Source organism: Dermacentor variabilis, chromosome 10, assembly GCF_050947875.1.
Source record: "Dermacentor variabilis isolate Ectoservices chromosome 10, ASM5094787v1, whole genome shotgun sequence".
NCBI lineage: Eukaryota > Metazoa > Arthropoda > Arachnida > Ixodida > Ixodidae > Dermacentor > Dermacentor variabilis.
This window is the reverse complement of record NC_134577.1, coordinates 100,109,403-100,133,732: the sequence shown is the minus strand read 5'-3', so window position 1 is coordinate 100,133,732 and position 24,330 is coordinate 100,109,403. Positions and strand designations below refer to the sequence as shown.

Below are 24,330 nucleotides of genomic sequence, written 5' to 3'. Positions count from 1 at the left end.
GCTAGAGCACGGAAAGAAAAAAAAACCGTCGGAGAGATGACAGAACCTTGGCGGGTGCCCTTGCTGCCCAGTTTGTATTTCTGGGACTTGATTTCCTCTAGACGGAGGGTGGCCGTTCTGTCGCACAGGAACGAGTTTGTATAAGCGTAGAGTCTAGTGCAGAGGTCGAGGATGGAGATCGTGTCGAGTATGTAGTCATGTGGTAAATTATCGAAGGCCTTTTCGAGGTCTAGCCCTAGGATTACTCTAGCGTCTCTCGTGTTTGCGTCAATGATCTCATGTTTGAGGAGCTTCGTGGCATCTTGGGTAGATAGCCCGCGTCTTAAGCCGATCATTCTTGCGGAGTAGATATCTTTTTCTTCGACATGTTTCGAAAGCCTGTTTAGGACCGCGTGCTCGCCTACCTTGCCGACGCAAGACTTCAGCGAGATCGGTCTGAGATTATTGATGAAGGGGCACTTTGCCAGGCTTTGGGATGAGCACCAAGAGGGCCGTTTTCTATCTTCGGGGAGTGCTCCATTCCTCCAGACTTTGAGGATGACCTCTGTGTGGGTTTCGATGGAGATGTTGTGTAGGTGTCTAAGTGCCTTGTTAGTTACGCCGTCCGTTCCCCGGCGCTGTCTTGCTGTTTAGGTTCTGAAGCGCCGTGCGTATCTCTTCGGTTGAGAAGTCCCGTTCTAGCTCTGGGTTGGCCTTGCCGCGATATGCTTCGGCGGTCGTGCCTTTAGCATTTTTGGCCAGCGGGAAGTACTTTTCCGCGAGACGGTCAATGAGGTCGTTTTGCGTGGTAATCTTGAGTTCCTCGTGCACTATCCTTTTCAGCGTGCGACTCTGGTTCCCTTTGGTTCTGGTTCTGTGTAAAAGGTGTTTGAGCAGGTTCTACGTCGTCCTGCTGTTGATGCGGCCGTCCGCGGCGTCGCACACTTCGTTCCATTACTGGTCAGATAGTTGCGCGCTATTCTGCAATCATCCGGTTTAGGGTAGCAATTCTTTTCCTCAGCCGTCGATTGTGTCTTTGTTCGTTCCATCTCCGGGTGAGCGATTGTTTGGCTTCGGGCATGTGAGCCAGTCGGCTGTCCATGCTTTGTGCGGAGAGATCTGTCTCTGTTTCCTTCGTGGCCGCCTTAATGTCGGCCTCAATTGTTCCATTGATTCTTTGCCTGTTCGGCATTCGTGTCTTAACTCGCGGAACTTGTCCCGCTCGACGTACGTCATTTTTCTGGCTCCTCTGTATGGGGTATCAATCGTTGTCTCAACAATGTGATGACTGCTGCCCAGATCCTCGAAGTAGTTGTTCCACTGATAGTTTGGAACGTTGCAGACGAAAATGAGATCGGCGTTGTGTCGCGGTTGGCCGCGTTACCCGTTTTTGTGGGGTATGCAGCGTTCGTGATGAGCGTAAGGTCAAGTTCATCGGCGTCGTTTAGTAAGTCCTTGCCCTTGGCCCTGCTGGCAAAGTAACCCCATGCCATGCTAGGGGCGTTGAAACCCCCGTCCACGATCATGGGGTTGTCGCCGGCGTGGTTGCGGGTGACCTGGAATATTTGCCTAAATTTTTCTGCTCTGTGCTTGGGGCTGCTGTAAACGTTTAGGATGAATATGCTCTTTGCGTTCTTCGCTCTAAGGAAGACTTCCGTGAGAATGAATTCGCAGTTGCTCCGGTCGTGATTAATGCTGTGTGTAGTGTGGGCTAGCTTTTTGCTGAGCAACGTGGCAATGCCTCTGCACTTGTGTTGCGGTGTCGTAGCGGTCAAGTCATAGCCGGACAGCGAGTGTAAAGTGGTATTTGCCTCTTGTAGGAGAACGATTTGGGGTTTGCCTTTTTTGGCTCGGATGCATTGTTGCAGGGGTGCCTTTTTGCGGATGTAGCGCCTGCAATTCTATTGCCAAAGACAAACGGTGCAGTTTGCCCAGCCATCTTTGTTGTTGGCGTTGGGTGACCTTTGTGAAGCCACGTTGTTGCTGTCTATCGAGCGACAATGCCCGAGGTAGCTTGGTAATAGTAGATTGTGACCTCACAGACGGATGGTCTGCCATTTCTAGCGTGCTGAGCCTTGACCCGTGGCTTTTGATAGTCTCCATCATGTGGTTGATTTGTAGCGTTATTCTCTCGTAACCTTCCTTGAGGGTCCCTACTGTCGTCGCAAGTTTGTCTTGCCCTTCCTCCAGGAACGTGACGGTAGTTGCAAGCCCGCCGAGCAGTTCCTTTATTTCCTTAATGTCGCTGTCCGTGCTCGAGAGATGTGTTTGTCGCGGCTTTTCTCTTATGCAGATTGCACATGGACTCCGCGACCAGTACCTCAACTACCATGCGTCTTGATGTGGTTTCGGTCTCATTAGAGTTGGATGGTGGTGGCGTTTTGACTGGTCTGATTTCCTCGACAGCTTGTTTGATTGTTTGCCTTAACTCTTTCGTTTTGTGTTCAGGTCTTTTAATCGTATTTGCTATTTATACTTGCTCTGGCCGTGCCGTCGGGCTCACCTGGCTGGCGGCCTGCTGTTGGTGCTGCTGAGCTCGTTGGGCCCATGTCAACCGGTCATCACCGCCAACTCGTGGAACGTGACGTGGGCTGGGGGCGAATCGTATCCTTGACGTGGATCTCTCGCTCGGGTTCCTGGAGCGCCCTCCGGACCGTGACGACGGGTGACCGCGGTTCCTCGATATCGAGCGCCTCCGCTCGCAGGACAAGCGAGCATCTGCGTTGGCGGCCACGTTGTCGTTGATGGCGCAACTCTCGCCGTTCTCGAACAACGGCAAGTCTTGCTGGCTCAGGGCAATTGGTCCTGATCTCGTGGTGCTTTTGCTTGTGTTTGCTGCGATTCTTCTCTCAACTCGTCTTCTTCGGATGACGTAGGGGAGTTGGAAGCGGTTCGTGCATTTCTTGCTGGCCGTGACGTGATTTCCCTCGCAGAGCGCACACTCGATCGAGGTGCACACATGGTGTGCGTTAGGGTTAGCTAGTCCACAGCCTTTGCAAATGGCATCATCGGGCGAGGGGCATACGTTGGCACGATGGCCGAATCTGCCGCACACATGGCACATGGCCATCTGCTTGCGGTAAAGAGAGCGCTTGATGAGGGCCTTATCGTATCTGACATAGTTCGGAACTCGAAAGCCGTCGAAGGCAATGATGACCATGCCAGTTTCCTTGATTCTCTTTGCCGCCAGTGCAAGCGGGTTGCGTGGGTCGACGATCTTGCGGTTTATGGAGTCCTGCGTCTCATCGAGTGGGACTCCACTTATAACGCCTTTGCACGTTCCGTGTGGCGCCGTCCTATATGCAGTGGTCTCAAACCTTTGTTCTATGGAAATGTTGCGAATCCTAAGGTATTTCGCTGCATTCGCTTCGGACGGTGTGCTGACCACCATGATGTTTTGCTTCAAATTGGGGCATATCGTGTCCTCGCTTCGCTCGTTGGGTTTGGTGCAAGCAGCCATGCAAATTGCTTTGGTGACCGTAAGTGTGCCTACCTTGGCTATGTTGATTACGCCACGTATTCGAATCACGATCTTGATGTCATCTTGAGGCAGCGCGGGCATCCTGCTTGCTTTGATCACGGAGTTTCTCGCTGTTGAGACGGTTGCGTTCGTATTTCCTCCTTTTCGCTGGAGGTTACCGAGGTTGAGCTGGCTCAACGCAGTCTTGATTACTGATGGCCGCGGCGCCACGATAGTCCAGCCGGCGTATGTGGTGAAGTTGTCTGGGCTCATGTCCTGGCCTTTGACTTCGTATGCCATCCCTGTAGGGTCGTTCTTGGGTGGAAGGCTCATTTGTTGTGATCGCTGGAGACCACCGCAGCCGGGGTGGGCGCTCGGAGGTCTGAGGTCGGCGAGAGGTGAAATCACTCGTAAAGAAATCCGGAGGTCACGCACTTGCCGAAATGTGGTCTCCCCAGGTGGAGAAGAACTTCAAGAATCCGATTCCGAGTAGAAAAGGCACGAAACTGGGCAAAAGCCACGTTTAAATTGGCGAGAAAGCGGGAGCCAGCGCGGACGCGTCCGCAGCAAGCACTTGCTTTCTCTTCTTCCTTCCGCTCTGGAGGGGTTTATTGAATGGTACTCGGCAGTAGTTGGCGTCGGCATAAAAAAAAAAAATTGGAGGACGCTTAAGCTTCGCCTTCAAGAGTGGAACGCGACAGCGTTCCCGTCGACCCGCCAAGGGGTGTAAGACAATGGGCTACGGCGCAGCGACTACGCGCCCCGCATCGGACGCGGTGAGCGTCGAGCAACGCAGCGTTCGGCGCGACAACGAAATGTGCGCCTGAGCAAGCGACGCACGCCTGATCCTTAGAAACAGCTCGTTTCTAAGGCAACACCGCGTTCACTAGAGGCGCTTTTGTACCGCTTTGAAGCATCGAACATCGTGGCTCAGTGGTAACGTCTCCGTCTCACACTCCGGAGACCCTGGTTCGATTCCCACCCAGCCAATCTTGGAAGTTGCTTTTTATTTATGAAGTGCCTGCCGTGATTTATCGCTCACGGCCAACGCCGCGGACGCCGACGCCGACACCGACACCGACGCCGACGACACCGGCTTTTCTGCGGCACGAGCTCCTTAACGCTATCGCGTTAAAAGCATGCAAACGGTTTTAACATAGCGACGTCAGAAGTTCCATTCCACAATAAATGACACATCAGGGGCGCACTGCCATTGGAGCCGAAGAATACACGCGCAACCCTACGTGTATCGCTCATCACCATGGTAGTCACTCTGGTAATCTTCATACTCTTCTGACAAATGCATCGTCAATGTGTGATTAACGAGAAAATCAGAACAGTCTTCTTGAACCGATTCGAGAGCATCGAAAGCCTCTTAGCTCAATATCTGCCATGCAAAGCAACTAACGACCCCGAGCGCGATGTTGGAATTCATATTTGGCAAGAACAGGCTTTTTGAAAGCCGAAAAAAAATCACAACTTTGACGCCAACCCCTCTTTGCCAAAAAAAAATTGCTTTGCGTGAATGTCACCGCGTACGTGTCATGTTGTTGTGATACTTGAGGTGACCCAAGTTGAAGTCGGACAAGGTTCATCCAAGAGCGGCAAATGCCTGTTGGGCCCTCGGGCACATATCCAGTGGCACACACCAAGCGGCCCCATGGATACATAACCAGTGGTATAATAAGAAGCCAACAAACACTGACACCAAGGACAACATAGGAGAAATTACTTGTGCTTAATAAATTAAATAAAGAAACGACAAATTAATGGAAATTAAAGTGGGTGAAAAAGGAACTGGCCGCAGGTGGGACCCGAACCCACAACCTTCGCATGTCGAAACCTTCGCCGTTCGCGTACGATGCTTGGCATCGCACGCTGTAACAGAACAAGAATGCTTGGCGTCAGTATTCGCCGTTAAGAAGTTTCGCTGTTACCCCACCTGTGGCAAGTTGTCTTTTCATCCACTTTCATTTCCATTAAGTTATCGTTTGTTTATTTCATTTATTAAGCACAAGTAATTTCCCCTATGTTGTCCTTGGTGTCAGTGCTTGTTGGCTTCTTATGATATGAGTAATAAAAATTGGGCCCCTCGGTGAACCCCCTTCCTTCTCGTTTATTACGTAACGAGGGTCTCAAATCCGGCAACATCGATGCCTTCAGGTAGCATGTGTGGGTTTATTGACCAATTGCCTCCACCAAAAAAGATTGTGTTCTCGTGACACCAGCGGCAAGAAGGACGTTCCACATCCGCCGCCAAGGTCTGTGAGTGGTGGCGCTGGCTAACACTCCGAGGGTTCTGCTGAGACACATAAATACCCAAGAAAGTGGATGGGGAAATGGTGCCGCGGTAGCTCAATTGGTAGAGCATCGCAAGCGAAATGCGAAGGTTGTGGGTTCGGTTCCCACCTGCGGCAAGCTGTTTTTTCATCCACTTGAATTTCCATGGATTTATCGTTTATTTATTTCATTTATTAAGCACAAGTAATTTCCCCTCTGTTGTCCTTGGTGTCAGTGTTTGTTGGCTTCTTATGATATCAGTAATAAAAATCGGACCCCTCGGTTAACCCCCTTCCTTCTCGTTTATAACGAGTGGTATGTATTTTATGCTATTTGATACATAGTCGCTGAATTGTTTTTGTGATCTTCCTCTATTTACATGAGTAAGCACGCGACAATGTTAACGTGAACTTCAAACGAACATCTCGAATATAAACGCTAGAGCTCCATGTCTTAGCTTACAGTGGACAGCTCTGCTGCAGTCGTGCGCGTTTACCGCAATTTGCACTAGATTTTTCCTTTATATATTACCTGGTGCCATGAATGCATCCTGTATCGTACAAGTGGCGGCCTTTCTCAAAATCAGACACATGAAAATGCGTTTTCCAGTACGTCACGCCCAAAAACCCGCCGTGCGAAATCACTGGAAGCACTGTGAGTACCATCGCCCGGTCGTCTGCTTCACATGCCAGTGCTATGACTTTTGCCATTCGCGGCACTGTTCGCCAGCTCGTCGCTCACTCGCAGCCGGCGCCTCAGTACCGCCGGCCGGAGCCTGTAGCTTCTATTAAAGTCTTTCTCGGCCTCCCTTCCTTCTCTTCTTCAGTAAGCACTGCTTTTCATCTTGACAAATTTTATAGCACGTGCACCTTATGCAACTACATTGCACTCGACTAGGGAGCTACGAGGCGCGCAGTGGCGCTCGGGGCACCTCCTTTGAAACTGAGTGGAGCTAAACGAAGAATGGCGCTTTCCAACTGCTTAACTGCGCACGAGTACTTTCTAATGAAAGGCCAGATTATCTATAAGGGCAGTCCTGAAGAGCGATTAGGTGTGAAGATATAACTTGATTCGGCTGTTACTTGCCGTACTTTCACAGCACGTAGCTTCGCTCGTTACTAGCAAGTGCGACGCGTAGTTTTCAAAATGGAGTCGACACTCCACAAGCTAGCTCATCTATCCCATGGCTAGAAATCCAGGGGCGCTTGTGATAATGTTGCTCGCCATAGCAAACATCAATGTCAGCAAACATAAATTTAAGATCTTGAAGCGAAATAACGCGCGGACAATTGTGCGCACATATGCTGCATCTCTTTAAATTGTTTCGTTATTTTTCTACGCCTCTGCTCTTCTCATCGTGAACTATATTCACGCGCAAGAAAATCTGTCTTAGGTGAATTTTTGATTTCGCTGTGAAATAGTAAACATGTGCGTGAAGTATACGTGACGCATTTAACACCGGAAAAGTTCAAAACACGTTTTCCTCGAAACGTCAAAGCTGGAACGTTTAAGTGCTTCGGTGTTACTCATTTTTCAGTCGTTCCGGCGTCTCACTACGTCAAACGGAAACTCTAAGAAGAATGTCATCGCTGTGATGACGTTCGTCTTGATGTTGCCTTTTTGAGCGCCGCTGCGCTTAGATTCCACCAAAGCCTTTTGCTCAAATAATTGCAGAAGAGAGAGGATACAGAGAAGGCAGCACCGGATGAATGCTAAATTATTCCTGACGCACAACTGTATAGAGTGTCCGGGCTCAAGACAGAAATAAAAAAGTGTTTGTTTTTTTCCTGAAGGACAACGCGGCACTAGAACAAGTACGCACATGGCACTCGCTCAGACTAACAAAATATACTCAAGACAAAGCATCATGAACCACTACCAAGGTCACAAGGAAAAAATGCTATGAACAACATAGCAATGCACGCGCGTAAATGAAAATGAAAAGTCAGAGCAGCGAACTCAGCAAAACCAACGAATAGAAAAAAAAAGAACGTCGAAACCATTCAACACTCCCACAGTCGGACATCTCTGTTTTAAGAAGTTTCGAACGCTGAATGACTAAATCAAACACCTTATGTGTGACGAAAACTGGTCCAAATGGCCACTGGTATTATAAACATGGTAACGGTGCTTAGGAACGTTAAACGCCCGTCCTGTGCAGCTCTTGTTTGACTTGTTCTTCCTTAGCGCTACAAGCGTATTTCGTGGCACGTTACTTGTTCGTCCAAATCTGAAACACTTCGACTACTTCTTAGTCGAGCTCTCTTCTCTTGTGAAAACTATTACAACGTCCTATTTCCGACCGCCGAACGCGCTAATGTCTTGTATTACCGCAACGAACATGACAAAGTGGCCATCACGACTTCACCGTTAGCCAGACAAGCGTTTATAGAAAGATGACATGGCAATAAGCTAAATAACTCGGCTAGCCTCTATTTTGTTATTGAGAGGCTAGAAGCGCTGGTACGACACGACACGTAGATAATGACACGCTTGTGTGTGTCCGCTACGTGTCTCGTCCTCCCACAACTCTAATTTCCCGATAATGGCTCGGCAGCCTCATGTTGAGTCTCATGGCGTACTCTAAATGTAGACGCATGGTTTTACATGCCTACGAAAATGTGCTGTTGAGGAGGAAATGCCGAAAGTTTTTATTACTTGCTGATCGCCAAGGAGAGCCTAGCCACAGTTGCCGAGGTCGTACGGCACTATCGTACTTTGTAAACACTCAATATTTTTGCATACCACTCCTAAATTCGGTCGGCTACCGAATGTAACCACCCTCTCGAGTGCAGATAACTACGGATTATTTGATCTTGGGCCGACAATATGCCAAATTGTGCCTGAAGTGCAAATCCTTTTATGACGTCACGACAATCCCCTGTCCCCTAGCTGTTTCCATTGCTGCAAATGGGAATCGAGGACTATCGTTCTGGACCAGCACCTCGAGAGGCGGTAGCGCAGTCACTGCCAGGATTCGAGGCGTCACAACCGCGTCGGTTGGCTGCGTCCGCCAGCCGTAACCTACCAGGAACCGGGCGAACATGCATTTCTACCACAACGTCTTCACAATGCTTTTCAGGGGTGCGATGTATATCGCTGAACTCTTGTTGTGTGTTACCGGTGTGGTGCTACTAAGCACATAGCCCGGTCGGTTCTGTCGTCGGCGAACGAAGACATCGCAACACTAGCCACCATGGTTTTCTCGCGCCATCTACCGCCACTATGACGATCGATAGTCTATAGCCGAATTCTCCAGGAGCACCTAACGACAGGATAACCGACACAGTGACTCCTTCGCTTTAGGGCTTTGTTTGATGCCACCGGCATCCAGGCACCAACACTCGCCTTCACAGCGCTGGCACTGCTCCTCCCCTCCACCGTCGGGAAACTAACCGGCGCGACCGATGCGGGTAAGGTCACCTAAAGAGATTCGCCTCTGACACTTCCATCAGCTACGATGCTGAAAAACTAAATGCACGCGTCATTCGATTCATATATCCGACGGCTTTAGTGAACGGTGGTGCGGCAATTTTGGTTATGAGTCTCTCGTGTAAGGTCTGCCTTTGCAGTAAGGTCATGTTCTTTTTTTGTTTTTTGTTTTTTTTTGTTTTTTGTGCGAGTCTTCCAGATTTTGTGGTGTCGGCAGTCGAATACTTTTTCCTCTATGACTTTGTGCCGGCAACGTTTTTATGGCAGCAAAGGTTCTTTCAATTAAGTTATTCGTTCTGCTACGGCACACACATACGATGCGCTTCTCTGCATTTACTTTCCTCCATGCTTGTGGCGCTTTCGTCCAGTGCGGTGCCGCTGAGCTTTCTGTGAGCAGTGAACTTCTTCCTGCCTTCCTTACTCAACGGCCGCCCGAAGAAGGCACAGTCGTTGCTTCTACTGCATTAACGCTGGCGCAATGGTCCACCAGGTCTATTGTCGTATCTGCTCGCCTCTGCCGTATCTTCGTTTGACGATGTTGTTCACTCTCTTGCCGTTCCGTGTGCTAAGAAAGACATTCAGGTGCATTAGCGCTTCGTTGTAGCCTGTCGGTTAATAGCCTAGCCATGTTTCTGTTGGCATTTATTTGTTCACCTGTAGTGGATATACTTCCTCGATCTATTAAACTCGCTGTGTTGGACGATGCCACCGGAAATCTTATGGCAGCCATCAATGAAGACGCTAGTTTCACCACTTGCCTACATAGTTTCTCCTTCGAATAGTGTATTCTTTGCATAGTGAGTGAGATGCTGCGGTCATATGAACGACAAACATTAGCCAATTTATGGGATAGACAAGCTTGTCTGCGTTTACTTATTCGAAAGTGAAAAGTGACTGTTTTTACCGGCTTCCCGGGCTACCCACAGCCCTTCAAATCCGGTCCGATAAAACCCTTACCGAGCGTCCTCGGAGCAAAACGTTACAACCGAGCAAGGTCAGAATACGCTGCAGAAAAGTGTCGTTCGTAATGAGGATGATATGTGGCTTTTAGTGGCGCGAGCACCATGGATGGCCAAAGAGCGCTAATTGAACGGTCGTGCTACCCTTGATCTTCACGAGGTCCTGGGAGAGTTTGCGTTGATCACAGACGATGAAACGTCATGAATGAAAAGTATCTACAACTGTTACCTACGATTGACGGTGTCATTTTCTGCATTTGGCCTGCATTTCGCCTCTTACTTTTTCTCACTAGATGTACGTTCAGTTTATTGGCGGATTCATATGCACCCTGCCAACCAGAAGAAGACTTCATTTGCGACGCTCGATGGACTGTGCAAATTTAACCTTATACCATTTGGTCTTTGCGACACCCTCGCATCTTTCGAGATCTCACTACTTCGGTGTCGGAAATGAGAGGTTTGTCTGTGCCATCTAAACGATTTCAATTGCCGACGCACTTTCGACGAACATTAGACCCGCTTAATTGCACCTTGTTATGTACCGTATCGAAAAGGCCCGCTTTGTTTTCAACTCCAAGAAGTCCTTGCTTGTTGAACGATAGGTGATAGTACTCGGACTTTTCGTTCACAAAGATGGTGTGAGATCAGACATCCAAAAAATTGAAGTAGTGAGCGCCTTGAAAGTCACTCCAGTCTCTAAGAGAAGTCCACACTTTTCAGAGATTAAGTTCTTACTTTCGACGTTTCGAACCCCGATTTATGGATGTTGTGTATCTCTTGAGAAGGTTTCCGCGAAATTAGAGTCCATTCGAATGGCCTGCTGAACATGACACAGCCTTTTCTCAACTCAAGTTTTCGCTGACGTCAGAACCTATTCCTCGCCATTTCGATCCATCTAGTCCTACTGAAGGGCTCACTGATTCAAGCGGAATACACCTTTGAGTGATTAACGTTCTACACCGTAATAAGGAAGCGCATTTCGTTGCCTATGCGAGTCATTATCTAAGGAAGGCTGAACGCAATTACACTGTGACAGAAAAAGAATGTCTGGCGCCAGTATTTGCCGTTCGGAGGTTTCTCTGCTAACTCTATGGACGTCCTCTCAAGGTTATCACCGACCATCAGTCTTTACGCTGACTTCTTGCTCTCCGCCAGCCGTCTGGCCGCCACGCCCGTTGGGTTTTATGGCTCCAAGAATATGGCTCGATTGTCTCGTACAAGAGTGGACCACGTCATACCGACGCCGGCTGTCCTTCCTGGCTTCCTCTTGCCACGACCGAGGGCGATGCGGAAAACTTCGACGCCTGCTTTGCTTCTGTCTCCCACACGTTTGCTGGCGTCACCGTGTTCCAGAAGAACAGCGAAGTGACTTATGCTTCGACCCCCTGTTGTTCCAAAGCCAGTAGTCGATTTTGTCTCGGCGATCAACTATTCTGTAATATAAGTTACTCAGCAAAATGCGCATTATTTACTAGTTGTTCCCGAAAATCTGCGATGTGGTGCTCTCCGCGTCATGGGTGTGTTTGTCCAACATCAGGCCAGCTGGGATTCCCTCGCACATTACATCGCAAACGCGAAGGTTCTTACTCGCCCAAAATGGGTTATACTACTAAACAATATATGTGTAACTGCGACCAGTACCAGCCTCACAAGTGACCTACAAGCTCAACACACGGCCTTGTTCATTCTGTTACGCCGCCTACTGCGACTTTTGTGTCCCATGGGAATTTCTGTCCCATAGGAATTGCCTGTCTGTGAACTTCTCAGTTATAAAAGCTCCGAAGCTGGGGTTACGAAGGATTACACTCGCAATTCTAATCGCCATTTCATCGTCTGATGAGCGCATCAGTTTTCCGTTTAGGGTATATTTTCCTTCCTCGCGCTTCCCAACTCTAGTTGCATCCGACTCAAGACTGTTTGCTGTGCATCGACGGCGCACGCAAACGCGCCGCCGTGTTCACACTTGCCACTGCCGACGGCTCTCGTCGCGCTAATCTGTGCGAAATGGACCATGACTGAAAATTGGGCTAGTTTCTGAGGCATTAAGAATGACGCAGCATTGTAAAGATAAAAAAATTGCGTATCCCACTTACTGTGGAAAGCCATGCAAACGAAGATTTGTACGCTATTTGGTTGATAATAATTAGCGGAGATGGTGGCTACGAGTGTGTCATTTCTTCAGTGTTTAGTCCAATACGGGATTCATGAGTTGATATTACACGTTACCTTGCGTGCAGCACGGCTGTTTGTCTGCGTTGTCCACAGAACACAAAGGAAGACGTGTTTGCTTGAGGCATTGCTCTGCGCCATTTTTCGTAATGACTGAGAGGGCTTAGCTTTATGACTACCTCTCATGGCACTTTGCATTGAGGCTGAAGTGTTAAAGTTTAATTGAATTATGGGGCTGCACGTAATTCAATTATTACTGGTTAATATTGCAATTGCTGCGATTATTAATGGTGCGACCCGCGAATGTATGTATACAAATGTATGTATACATCAACTCCATACATTCGCGGTTTGCCCCATGTTTTGCTGCGTAGCGCAGACGCTCCAGTTCTGCACGAGGAGGCAGGTCTGCGCGAGGAGGCAGTACGCAGGCGGAGAACGAAAAATCTCCTCCTGCATACGTGGCCAGCACATTGTTGAGGTACCCGTTCCAAGCGCTTTCTACATGCTAAGGGCGATTGCATTTATACGGGCACATGCTCATAGTGTGAGGCTGTGTCAACCTTAGACCACATCTCATGGGCATGCACGGCATATACACAAAAGACAAACAGAGACATTACGTAGCATACACAATGGGAGGAGGCGCTGTCCAGTTCACAGGAAGAGGTCCAAAGGGCCATCATCCAACAGGCAAGACGGCCCGTGGAAGCCAGTGGGGCCCTTTTCTAGGGGCTCCACCCATTGAGCGTTTTATTCTTCAATAAAGTTGTTGTTCTTCTTAGACTATCCCAGCCCAGCACGCGACCTCCACAGTCCAGCACCTGCATTTTTGTCGCATAAGAAATCAAGCACAGCATGTGCCATACGCACAAAAAACTGTGCAGCGCTGCTACGGCAACACCGGCCGGAATACGCAGGGATGCCTAAGGTGGCTCGATGCCCTCCTCGCTCGTCGAACCGTACGGACTGGAGACAATCTGGGTGTCTACTACGGCGTTGGGAATGCAAATGGTAGATGCCATCGTATACGCCATTGGTTGACGCCGAAGCGACGCGTTGCCGGCGCTTGTATGCATGGACCACTCAAGTGCCCAACGCCATAGTAGACGCCACTGTTGTCTCGACCCTGTACAGAGCGGGGGCGAGGCACTCCAGGTATGCGCGGAGGCGAGCACCATGTGGTAGTGTTGCAAGCAACCGAGCGGCGCGCGCGAGCAAGATCAGGAGGCTAGTGCCATCAGGTGGTGCTGCAAGAATCCCAGTGGTACCCGCGGCAAGACCATCACAGCAGCAGCGCCCGGGAAGTACACTCTAAGAAGAAAAGGAGTAAATGGTGTATTTAGGTTACTCCTTTAGGGGAGGAACCGATATGCCAGAAAGATTCCTCCCCTTATGGGGTAAGTGCGACGGAATGAACTGTTACTTCCCATGCGGTTACTCCTTGGAGGACTAACAGTTGTGCTTTTCCGATGCTCCTCAAGGAAGTAACAGTCATTCTTTCCGATGCTCCGCAAATGTGGAAATAATAAAATTAGGCATTTATACGCCGATCAAAATTTCATGAGCTGAAAACAAAGTGCCGGAAACTAGGATTCGAAATCACGTCCTCGTGCTCACAAGTCCGGTACTCTAACCACTTCACCACGGCAGGTATGTTCACAGGGCAGGATACTGACACAAGGTTAAGCATCGGAACGAAGGTGTGCCAATATCAAAGTGGCTGGGCATTTTTTTGTATGTTATGCGGGGAGAGTCTAACGTTGAGTGTACTTGCCACCATAAGCAAATGTGGAAAGAAATCTGCTTGAGTATTCTTAGTACCCCTGTCACATTGGCCGTTTTAATGCCATTCGAATAGCATCACATTCACATCTAATGACAATACAGTAAACTCTCAGTTGTACGAACGTCGGTTAATCGAATATTTCAGAACAACGAACTTTTTAAAAATCCCCGGCAGTTTTCTTATAGATTCTATGCAAAAGCTTTTCACTTAAACGAATTTTGGAACAGTCATTATTTCAGTTTAACGAACTCGCTCAGAGGACCAAGGCTTATTTTTACAATCAGAAGCGATGGCCGCCCTCATCAAACCGCTGCTGCAGCGGCAATGCAACGCCGCTGGCGCTACAACGCCCCTGGGTTGTAGCGCCATCGACGAACGGCAACGAGGCATGGCCTCCGAGATTGCCCGCACAAACGAGCAAGCATGTAATCTCGGAGGCCATGACCAAAGTAACATCGCTGGCGCTTACAATGCCGCCAGAGCAAAGCGACGATCTGTCACACCGCAAACCACGTGATGTGTGTTTGTTGAGTCGTGGCGTCGTCGTCGTCTCTTTCGAAGAAGAAACGATGAAGAGACGAAGAAGAGGCAACTGCCGAACCAGTTTCAAGCCCTCTAGCTGAGGTTGTATAGGCACATTGGAAAGTTGAGAGACTTTGTGTCAACAGCAAGCTGTGCCAGAAGAAGTGTACAAAAACATTGACTCTTTGGACAGTTTTGTTACTTCCTGTGCTTTCAAAGTACAAATACAGAAGAAGACTACATATTTTTTTTTCTAAGTGAGAAAGGCAGCATTATAACTGTTATGAACTTTGTACTTGTTGATATGTACAAATTCCATTTCACACATTTCTAGCAATGTGGATGCCATGTCTTTTTCTCCATGATTTGCACTTCGAACTTTTGACTATGTATGCCATGGCTTATGTTGGTATAGTGAATATTCAGTTAAGTGAACTTTCAGTTAAGTGAACTATTTCCTTCGGTCCCTTGAAGTTCACTCAAGTGAGAGTTCACTGTATTCGGCTGCTAAACAGCGGTATTTAGTGCCATTACAATCGAATGACTTCCGCGATCGAATGAGTTCTAGAAACTCATTCGCCTTTGCATTCGAACCCACGACTGGCCTAAAGCCGGTCGTGTTCCAAACGAATGTATATACTCGCTACCCCAGAGTCATTGACACTGAATATGACATTGGGCATGCTTAATTTCATATGCGTTCATGCGAAAACGTAAATAATTTTTGCGCGTTTCAACGTATCTGCTATTTTAACGTGAGAACACCTGCACGGCAGACTGTCACAAAAATGGTTTTACTCTCCACCTCAGTGGCGTCTGGCCGCCGTCGCTTTGCGGGCTTTACTAGTCGGCCATGCTGTAAACAATCAGGGCGCTTGTGTTCGAGTGTCCGTAATGGCATCAGCAAGACGCGCACGTTGGGCCCAGGCGGAGACGTTTGCTCTCGTTAGGTTAGGGGAGGACAACCTACACGACCGGCGGCAAGCCAAACGCAATGACATGGTGTATCCCTTGACTATAGAAGGGCTGCGCAAGCTCGGTAAAGAGAAGAGCCTTAAGGAGGCGAAGACAAAAATTGAGAACTTCGGCAACAAATACAGGCAAGGTAGGTTTTCTTTTTTCGATGTGCATGTTTGTGAAGCGAAAGGAATAAAGGGACTCTATAGCTGTTTTCTAGCATGGATGCGTATGAGATAGAGTTTTGAAAGCGAACAAACGAGGGACGCTCTGGGTTCAGTCTCTGCTGTCGCGTCGAAAACTACCACTGGCACCTGTCACCTGGTGTTGTAGGATTTAAACATAGATGCAACGCGCTTTTTCTTTTCCGTCATGCCGCCCATGCCATCACCGTACGCATTTTGCGTGTTCTTTTATTAGAAATTTTTAGTACTGCGTGCGTTGCGTACGTAACGGCTTTGCGTGCGTAAGATCGCTACGTTCTGCAAAGTTCACATGCGCATACCGCAGCACGAACGGTAGGTGATGCGTACGCGGCCGCTGCGTACGCACGCCTCCAATTCTTCCTTGCGTACGTGGGGAGCCTTGCGTGTTGCTCTCATGGTTCTGGTTTGATCGGGAGAACGCGAGACAAAAGAGCTTCGCAAAATGGCGGCCTCAACGATGACCAGCGGATGGCTGTACTTTTCAGTAGCCTAGGATTTGGCTTTGCTGTGAAAAGTGAACGCGCAGAAGCCATTCCCGGATCCTGCAAGCTGGGAATACATAGGAAAAAATCGTAACTTTGTTCTTGGGAAAGTGTTCCGTGTGCGCTGTTTGCGCGAAAGATTCGACCTCCCTTTGGCGCAGTTCGTCGCAAATGGCCGTGACAGCTTCTGAAAGCGAATGCTCGGTTTTTATTTTTCTCGATATGATTCATGTATTGCATCCGTATTAAATGTAGAGTCTTTTAAAGGCCTGGATGCAGTTCGATGTAGTGTGAAGGCGCGCACACGCTACGTCGCGTTGGCGAGATCAACAGCGTCTAAAGTTCCACCGATGGTTCCACGCACTGGCGGACGCGGCCAATGTGCTCCGACGCGCCCAGCGTCTAACAACGCTCGCCCCACTTACGCGCGTAGGCATTTACCAGCACTAAAAGCTCTGACGTGAGACGGGCTCCTACGTTCCACGAAGCGCTTGCGTGCTGCGTCCGTATCATCACGGCGCAGTACTAAAACTGTCTATTGTAACGATTCAAGAAACTGCATGAGGGTACACCGCCAAGTCACACGAGGCCCTTTTGATCGAGTGCCAGCGATATGCAATGTGCCCTGTGTGACTCAGGCATTATTCTCATTGCGTTGAATGCATCAAAAAAACTAGAATAAATATTATGGAGCTAATATATCCGTGCGCGTCAGCGAACGGCCGATTAAAAATATTCAGAAGTTTCACTACGTTGACGTTCCAAGCGGAAACTTACCGCTACTGTCCCGGTATTGCGCTCTTAATTTTTCATTGGGCGTTTTTGGCGGTTGGTTTTGGGAACCTGTGGTGCAAAGATGCAAGCCGGTTAATTCACAACGTAGTGTTAACATAAATGACCTTTATCTCTGTTACTGCAGATACATCAATAAGAAAAAAGGGACTGGGTTTTGCAAGACCACATGACCATTCTATTGGGAGATCAGCAAACTCCTACAAGCGCTGCCAATGAATGACGCAAGCCTGCTGCAAGAAACAGCGTGCAGCGACAGCGGCACCATAGAGCAGTAAGTGCAATGGTGATTGTACCTATCTTTTCGAGCCCTGTTTGCAGTGGTGTCTTGAATTATGTTCATTTCGAAAATCAAAATGTTGCGCTAAAAATATTTCACATTAATTTCTTGATAGGGCTACTTTTGCCATCATCTGTAAAACCAATATTGTACAAACGTGCAATGGAGTTTAGCATACATAACTGCAACAGTATTCTGAATATCAGCTTTAGTGGAGTAGTTCGCAGTTTGAGTGCAATGTTTTCCCTGTGCTGGTTCGCATAATAAACCAATATTTCCCCAGGAACAGATACACAAGATTGACAGTTTTATTTTCAATTTACGTTTATTTTTGTGTTTCAGATCATATGGTGTATGGAAACGGAGAATGCAGCGGATGAGGACGACAATGGCTCCTTTATTGGGGACACAGCCTCTGTGGCATCTTTCACAGCATCGCAGTGCTCAGAAAGCCGCAAGATTCAGAGCGAAGGACCCCCATTGTCGTCTCCAGTGCAGTTCCTAGACACCTGGAATTGTGAAGCTTGGATAGCGATAGAAACTACAGCTGAAAAGAAATCCGAGCGGCAAAGCAAGCGCTGATGTCGCAGCTTGTTGAGGAGCAGCGAAGCGCCCGTTACTCTTGGGAACGTCGTAAAGAGCGGGAGCTGCAGGCGCGCAAACGACATACTGAAATGGATGAGGCTACAGGGCAGCGTGAAAAAAAAGTCTTCTCTCACTTCTCGAAAAACTGGCTCAAGGATACGCAATCACCTGTACATAGCAGCGTGGTAAATAAACAGTGTTTATTTTTTCTGTATTTACTTCAGGTGACTTTTTTTTGATAAACCATAGTTTTTTCCACTATAACATACACTCCTAAGGCATGCTTACGAAAGCTCCGAAATATTCTCCGTATTGTTTAATGCCTTAAGAGTTATGCGTTCTGGTCAATTTTCCAGAAGTACTGAGCAAGAGCAGCTCCAACTACATCCCCTGCATCACTGCATGCAGTGGCAGTGTGTGACGGTTACTCGTACAGTGCATCGAAGGCGGATGCTTCTTGTTCCCACTGTTGTTGCGCAGTGTCCCATGGAAGGCCTCCCCATGCCTTGTGTAAAATGCATGATGCCCTTATAGCGAGCTTTGTATTTACCAGGGTTTATTCCATCCTTTTCATGACAAACTTAAAGCGCGATTTTAGTCTGCCAAACGCATATGCGATGATGCGCCTTGTTCTTGACAAGTTGTAATTAAAAGAATCTTCCTAAGTGCTTGGCAAGGCATTCGGGAGTGGCTGCAGAAGGTTTGTATAAAGCGGGAAAGCTTGGTCGCGAAGGATGATTGGCTGTACTTCTGCACCCGCAATCCGCCTCTTTCATGGCGTCACTGCGCATGCGCCGGGCCCTAGTGGAATAGCCGCAAAACGTTTTGGAAGGGGAGCCGGGGAGCCGGGCAGCACAAGCAAGCAAGCGCGCAGGCTACACGCGCGGGAAGCAGCGAACCAACGTGCGAATAAATCTCGACGTGGGCGCAAAGCCGACAACGTGCGTAGCGTACGGCTGCAACTCCACATTTCAAAAGGGCGGTTGCGTCGGTTTTTTCCGATCTCCAAGTGCTGCGAGAGATCGCAAACGACGCGAAGCTTCGATTAGGGCTGTCAGACGAGTGGACTCGAGCGGCTGCCCTTGGGAGCCATCGACAGTGTCAAGGATCTGCGGAAAACACTTTGTGACAGGTACGGACACGTTATTAACACTTTTTAGCCCTCACCGTATGACAAAAACTTCTTTTAACAGGATCACCTTCGATGTCGCCACGGCACCCGGACTTCGTGCCAACATTGTTCGCATTTGCTAACAATCGGGATAAACAGACCCGATGGTTACGTCGTTTTCAACGTGCGATGAAGAGGTCAGCAAAGTGTCCTCGGCAAGGTGCGTGCTCTTTTTTGCGTGTACAGCACCTGTCAACGAAGTCTATAGCGTGCTCGATGGGTGCAGAGGTGTTGAGAACATGGCGTCAGCATGTCGTATACGCCAGTGTACCCCAGTCTTATCGGAGAAGCCTTTCTGCGCATGTACTCGTCGGTAGCGCGTTGGTATAATGTCAACAACGATTAAATCTCTTATCGTCATACGCAACGCTTCGACGAGCGTGTCCGTACGTATCGACCGACGAGCACAGTGAAGGCTTGTGTGGTGTCGGTAATGTCAATAATCAAGAGGGAAATCATAAAAGTGCGGCACAACAGTGAGCATGTGTACGGCTCTCGAAAATGGTGAAAAGGTCGAACGCTTTGCTTACGGTTAAGGGGATAAAAATTGATCAGTATTACGGAGTGCGTAGGAATTGTAATCTATGCATTCGCCAGTCAAGCTGCTTGGCCAGTGTATTGGTATAACCTGGTTGTTTCGTTGCGTACATAAATTTGGTGAAGAAATTGTTCAACATGGTCTCTTTTTATCTCTTAGGGGCTGCTTCACGAAGTGTGCTTTCTGCAATCACACAGAGTTGCGACGGTGAGTAGGGTGAATCGACTGAGCAGCATTTCTATTTTAAACTGTTATGCCCTAACATAGTTCACATCACTCTTCAACTTACTTTAATTTCAGGCCCTGGAGTGTACATTTCTACAAAAGGCAATTAAAAGTCATTTAAGATGTAACTTTAAGTTACATTAAATAATAAAATTGTTTGCTCAATATGCACTAATCAGACATTCTCTAGCGTAACAAAAACACTAGTATAGGCCATGTGTCGTTTCTTTTGCTTAAATCAGAATTTGGAGGTATAAAAACATGTGCAAGATTGAAGCTTTTTCTTATCACCGTCCTCACCATGCGGGTTACGGTACCTTAATTATCCTCAAAATGAAGGAGGCAAGCATGGTTTTTCTTTTTCATTTGGTGCAAGGGCGCTTCCTCACCATTATGTTTACAAGCCTTTACTTTGTTCACAGATATTCACACTGCACAGTGTTCCAGTCCGGCTGCTTCATATGCAAGCTTCTCCTGTGATACAGGTTGGTATTCCCCAGTATTAACGAACTCAGTAGTTCTATCGTAGTTGCTTATATTATTGCCACAACCATTCACACAACTTTCAGAACCATCAACCAATGTTTGCTGGATGTTTTAGGAGTTCCTGATTTCGTTGATCTTACGGAACAGGAAAGCAACTCACGCAATTTGGTTTTTTGAAGCAATATGATAGTACTCTATTACTGTATACTGTACTGTATTAGTAGTACTGTATCTTTTGAATACCACTTGAGGTACACGTATATGTGGTGTCTCGTCGGTATGTCCTCGATAGATACTACCACATTACTTTCTGTACTTGTCATTCGCAGGTGCACATGTAGATGATGCCGTGCTAGGACTTCTGCTCCTTCAAGATGGTGGGGCAACTTTCGGGACCCGTGGCCAAATGGAAATGCGCTCTGAAAATGTCGTGTGCTCTTACCAAGCAAATGTCATCGCTGGCACAGAAGTAATGAACAGATTGCTCTGGGAAAATATGAAACAAAAAAAGAAAATGCTAAACTGAAACCAGCATATAGGAGTTTAGAGAAACGCACTCTCTCATTAGAGAACATTGATCCTGCTTCTTTTAAATTTTACACAGGACTTTCAAACAAGGCAGAGTTTGCTGCTCTGTACAGTCTTCTGGAGCCAAATGGCAGTAAAATGAAATACTGGGATTGTTCAGATAGGCAAAGTAATAGCGTCAATGAAAGGCAGCTGACATTCAAAGATGAAATGTTCATGGTTTTGTATCGTTTAAGGACAGGGACATGCTCAAAAGGGTGGCCAGAAACTTCGGAGTATCGGAAGCCACTGTTAGCCGCATCTTTTGCGCGTGGGTGAACTTTCTGGACAGGCAGCTTACTGCCATAAACAGATTTCCAACACTGGAGGAAATAAATGAATATATGCCTGATACATTCAGGACATTTCCTGATACCAGAATAGTGCTTGACTGCACAGAAACCATCTATTCTGTCTGCTCAACGACAGACATTTTCCTCGTACAAACATTTTAATACATTTAAAGCACTGGTTGGGGTGACACCAGACGGCTATGTATCATTTCTGCCAGACCTTTGGGGAGGGCATGTGAGTGACACAGAGATTGTGGAAACCAGTGGCCGGCTTCAACTTCTGCAGCCAGGCGATGGTGTAATGGCTGACAGGGGTTCCGTCTGGAAGCTATCCTACCCCCAGGTGTGAAACTCTATGTGCCGCCTTTTAGAAGAACTCCACAGTTCACACCAGAGCAGGTTCAAGCAACCAGAAAGGTTGCTAGTGCTCGCATCCATGTTGAGAGAGTTATACGGCGCAGTAAAGAATTTCATATTTTTGATAAACCAATTCCGATTAATGTACTAGATCTAGCAAGCAGCTTGTTTAGAGTGTGTGCATTCTTGTGCAACTTCCAGCCACCACTAATGGAAGCACGAGAATAAGCTAAACTCTGCTTCTTATTAGGTAGAATGAAACTGCTGAGTATTTACTTCATTAACCTTAACCTATAAGCACCCAGCCTATTTCTTCGCAGCGCCAGAGTTTTATCATATTGTTAAGAAGAGTTGTTCAGATCCGAGGTTTATCTATTCCATTTACAGGTAGCATGAAGCGGAGCCACAACAGCAAAGATGGCAGCCATTAGTGACCATTTTCTCAACTCCCCTTTCTATGACATGGTGCTGTGTCACACACATGCGGCTGGTACGCCCATAGAACAGTCTGGCATCTCCAATATTAATGCAGTGAGTGACGACTCTTGTCAGTCAACATGGGACAAAGCAAAATAAAATATGCAGGTCAAATGCAGATGTTGGAATGTATGTGAGGCGAACCTCAAGCAAAGCAGTTTATCAGTTCTTTACATCGAATGGAGAAGGATGCAATATGGTGAGAACAGGTGTATGGAAAGAAAAGTACGACATGCATCAAGCAACATTTAGGGATTGTGTACCTTTCATCACAGTAGGACATCCCCTTTTCTGCCTTTGACGAGTCATCATCGTCATCATCATCAGCCTAGTTACGCCCACTGCAGGACAAAGGCCTCTCCCATACTTCTCCAACTACCCCGGTCATGTACTAATTGTGGCCATGTTCTCCCTGCAAACGTCTTAATGTCATCCGCCCACCAACTTTCTGCCACCCCCTGCTACGCATCCCTTCCCTTGGAATCCAGTCCGTAACCCTTAGTGACCATCGGTTATCTTCCCTCCTCATTACATGGCCGGCCCATGCCCATTTATTTTTCATGATTTCAACTAAGATGTCGTTTACCCGCGTTTGTTGCCTCACCCAATCTGCTCTTTTCTTATCCCTTAACGTCACACCCATCATTCTTCTTTCCATAGCTCGTTGCGTCGTCCTCAATTTCAGCAGAACCCTTTTCGTAAGTCTCCAGGTTTCTCCCCCATATGTGAGTACTGGTAACACACAGCTGTTATACACTTTCCTTTTGAGGGATAGTGGCAACCTGCTGTTCATGATTTGAGAATGCCTGCCAAACGCACCCCAGCCCATTCTTATTCTTCTGGTTATTTCAGTCTCATGATCCGGATCCGTGGTCACTACCTGCCCTAAGTAGATGTAGTCCCTTACCCCTTCCAGTGCTTCGCTACCTATCGTAAACTGCTGTTCTCTTCCGAGCCTATTAAACATTACTTTAGTTTTCTGCAGATTAATTTTCAGACCCACCCTTCTGCTTTGCCTCTCCAGGTCAGTGAGCATGCATTGCAATTGGCCTCCTGAGTTACTAAGCAAGGCAATATCATCAGCGAATCGCAAGTTGCTAAGGTATTCTCCATCAACTTTTATCCCCAATTCTTCCCACTCCAGGCCTCTGAATACCTCCTGTAAACATGCTGTGAATAGCATTGGAGATATCGTATCTCCCTGTCTGACGCCTTTCTTTATAGGGATTTTGTTGCTTTCTTTGTGGAGGACTACGGTGGCTGTGGAGCCGCTATAGATATCTTCCAGTATCTTTACATATGGCTCATCTACACCCTGATTCCGTAATGCCTCCATGACTGCTGAGGTTTCGACTGAATCAAACGCTTTCTCGTAATCAATGAAAGCTATATATAACGGTTGGTTATATTCTGCACATTTCTCTATCACTTGATTGATAGTGTGAATATGGTCTATTGTTGAGTAGCCTTTACGGAATCCTGCCTGGTCCTTTGGTTGACAGAAGTCTAAGGTGTTCCTGATTCTATTTGCGATTACCTTAGTAAATACTTTGTAGGCAACGGACAGTAAGCTGATCGGTCTATAATTTTTCAAGTCTTTGGCGTCCCCTTTCTTATGGATTAGGATTATGTTAGCATTCTTCCAAGATTCCGGTACGCTCGAGGTTATGAGGCATTGCGTATACAGGGTGGCCAGTTTCTCTAGAACAATCTGACCACCATCCTTCAACAAATCTGCTGTTACCTGATCCTCCCCAGCTGCCTTACCTCTTTGCATAGCTCCTAAGGCTTTCTTTACTTCTTCTGGCGTTACCTGTGGGATTTCGAATTCCTCTAGGCTATTCTCTCTTCCACTATCGTCGTGGGTGCCACTGGTACTGTATAAATCTCCATAGAACTCCTCAGCCACTTGAACTATCTCATCCATATTAGTAACGATATTGCCGGCTTTGTCTCTAAACGCACACATCTGATTCTTGCCTATTCCTAGTTTCTTCTTCACTGTTTTTAGGCTTCCTCCGTTCCTGAGAGCCTGTTCAATTCAATCCATATTATAGTTCCTGATGTCCGCTGTCTTACGCTTGTTGATTAACTTAGAAAGTTCTGCCAGTTCTATTCTAGCTGTAGGGTTAGAGGCTTTCATACATTGGCGTTTCTTCATCAGATCTTTCGTCTCCTGCGATAGCTTACTGGTTTCCTGTCTAACGGAGTTACCACCGACTTCTATTGCGCACTCCTTAATGGTTCCCATGAGATAGTCGTTCATTGCTTCAACACTAAGGTCCTCTTCCTGAGTTAAAGCCGAATACCTGTTCTGTAGCTTG

General features: G+C 47.6%; 1 long non-coding RNA gene and 1 pseudogene across 1 annotated transcript; both read left to right on the top strand.

The window, feature by feature from the left end:
* Positions 1-17,158: 17,158 nt before the first annotated feature.
* On the top strand, positions 17,159-18,110 carry LOC142559670 (uncharacterized). Its single transcript, XR_012823191.1, has 2 exons — positions 17,159-17,301; positions 17,650-18,110. It is a non-coding gene; the product is annotated as an uncharacterized LOC142559670 (long non-coding RNA).
* A 2,868-nt stretch (positions 18,111-20,978) lies between these two features.
* On the top strand, positions 20,979-21,757 carry LOC142559356 (uncharacterized; annotated as a pseudogene).
* Positions 21,758-24,330: the final 2,573 nt, after the last annotated feature.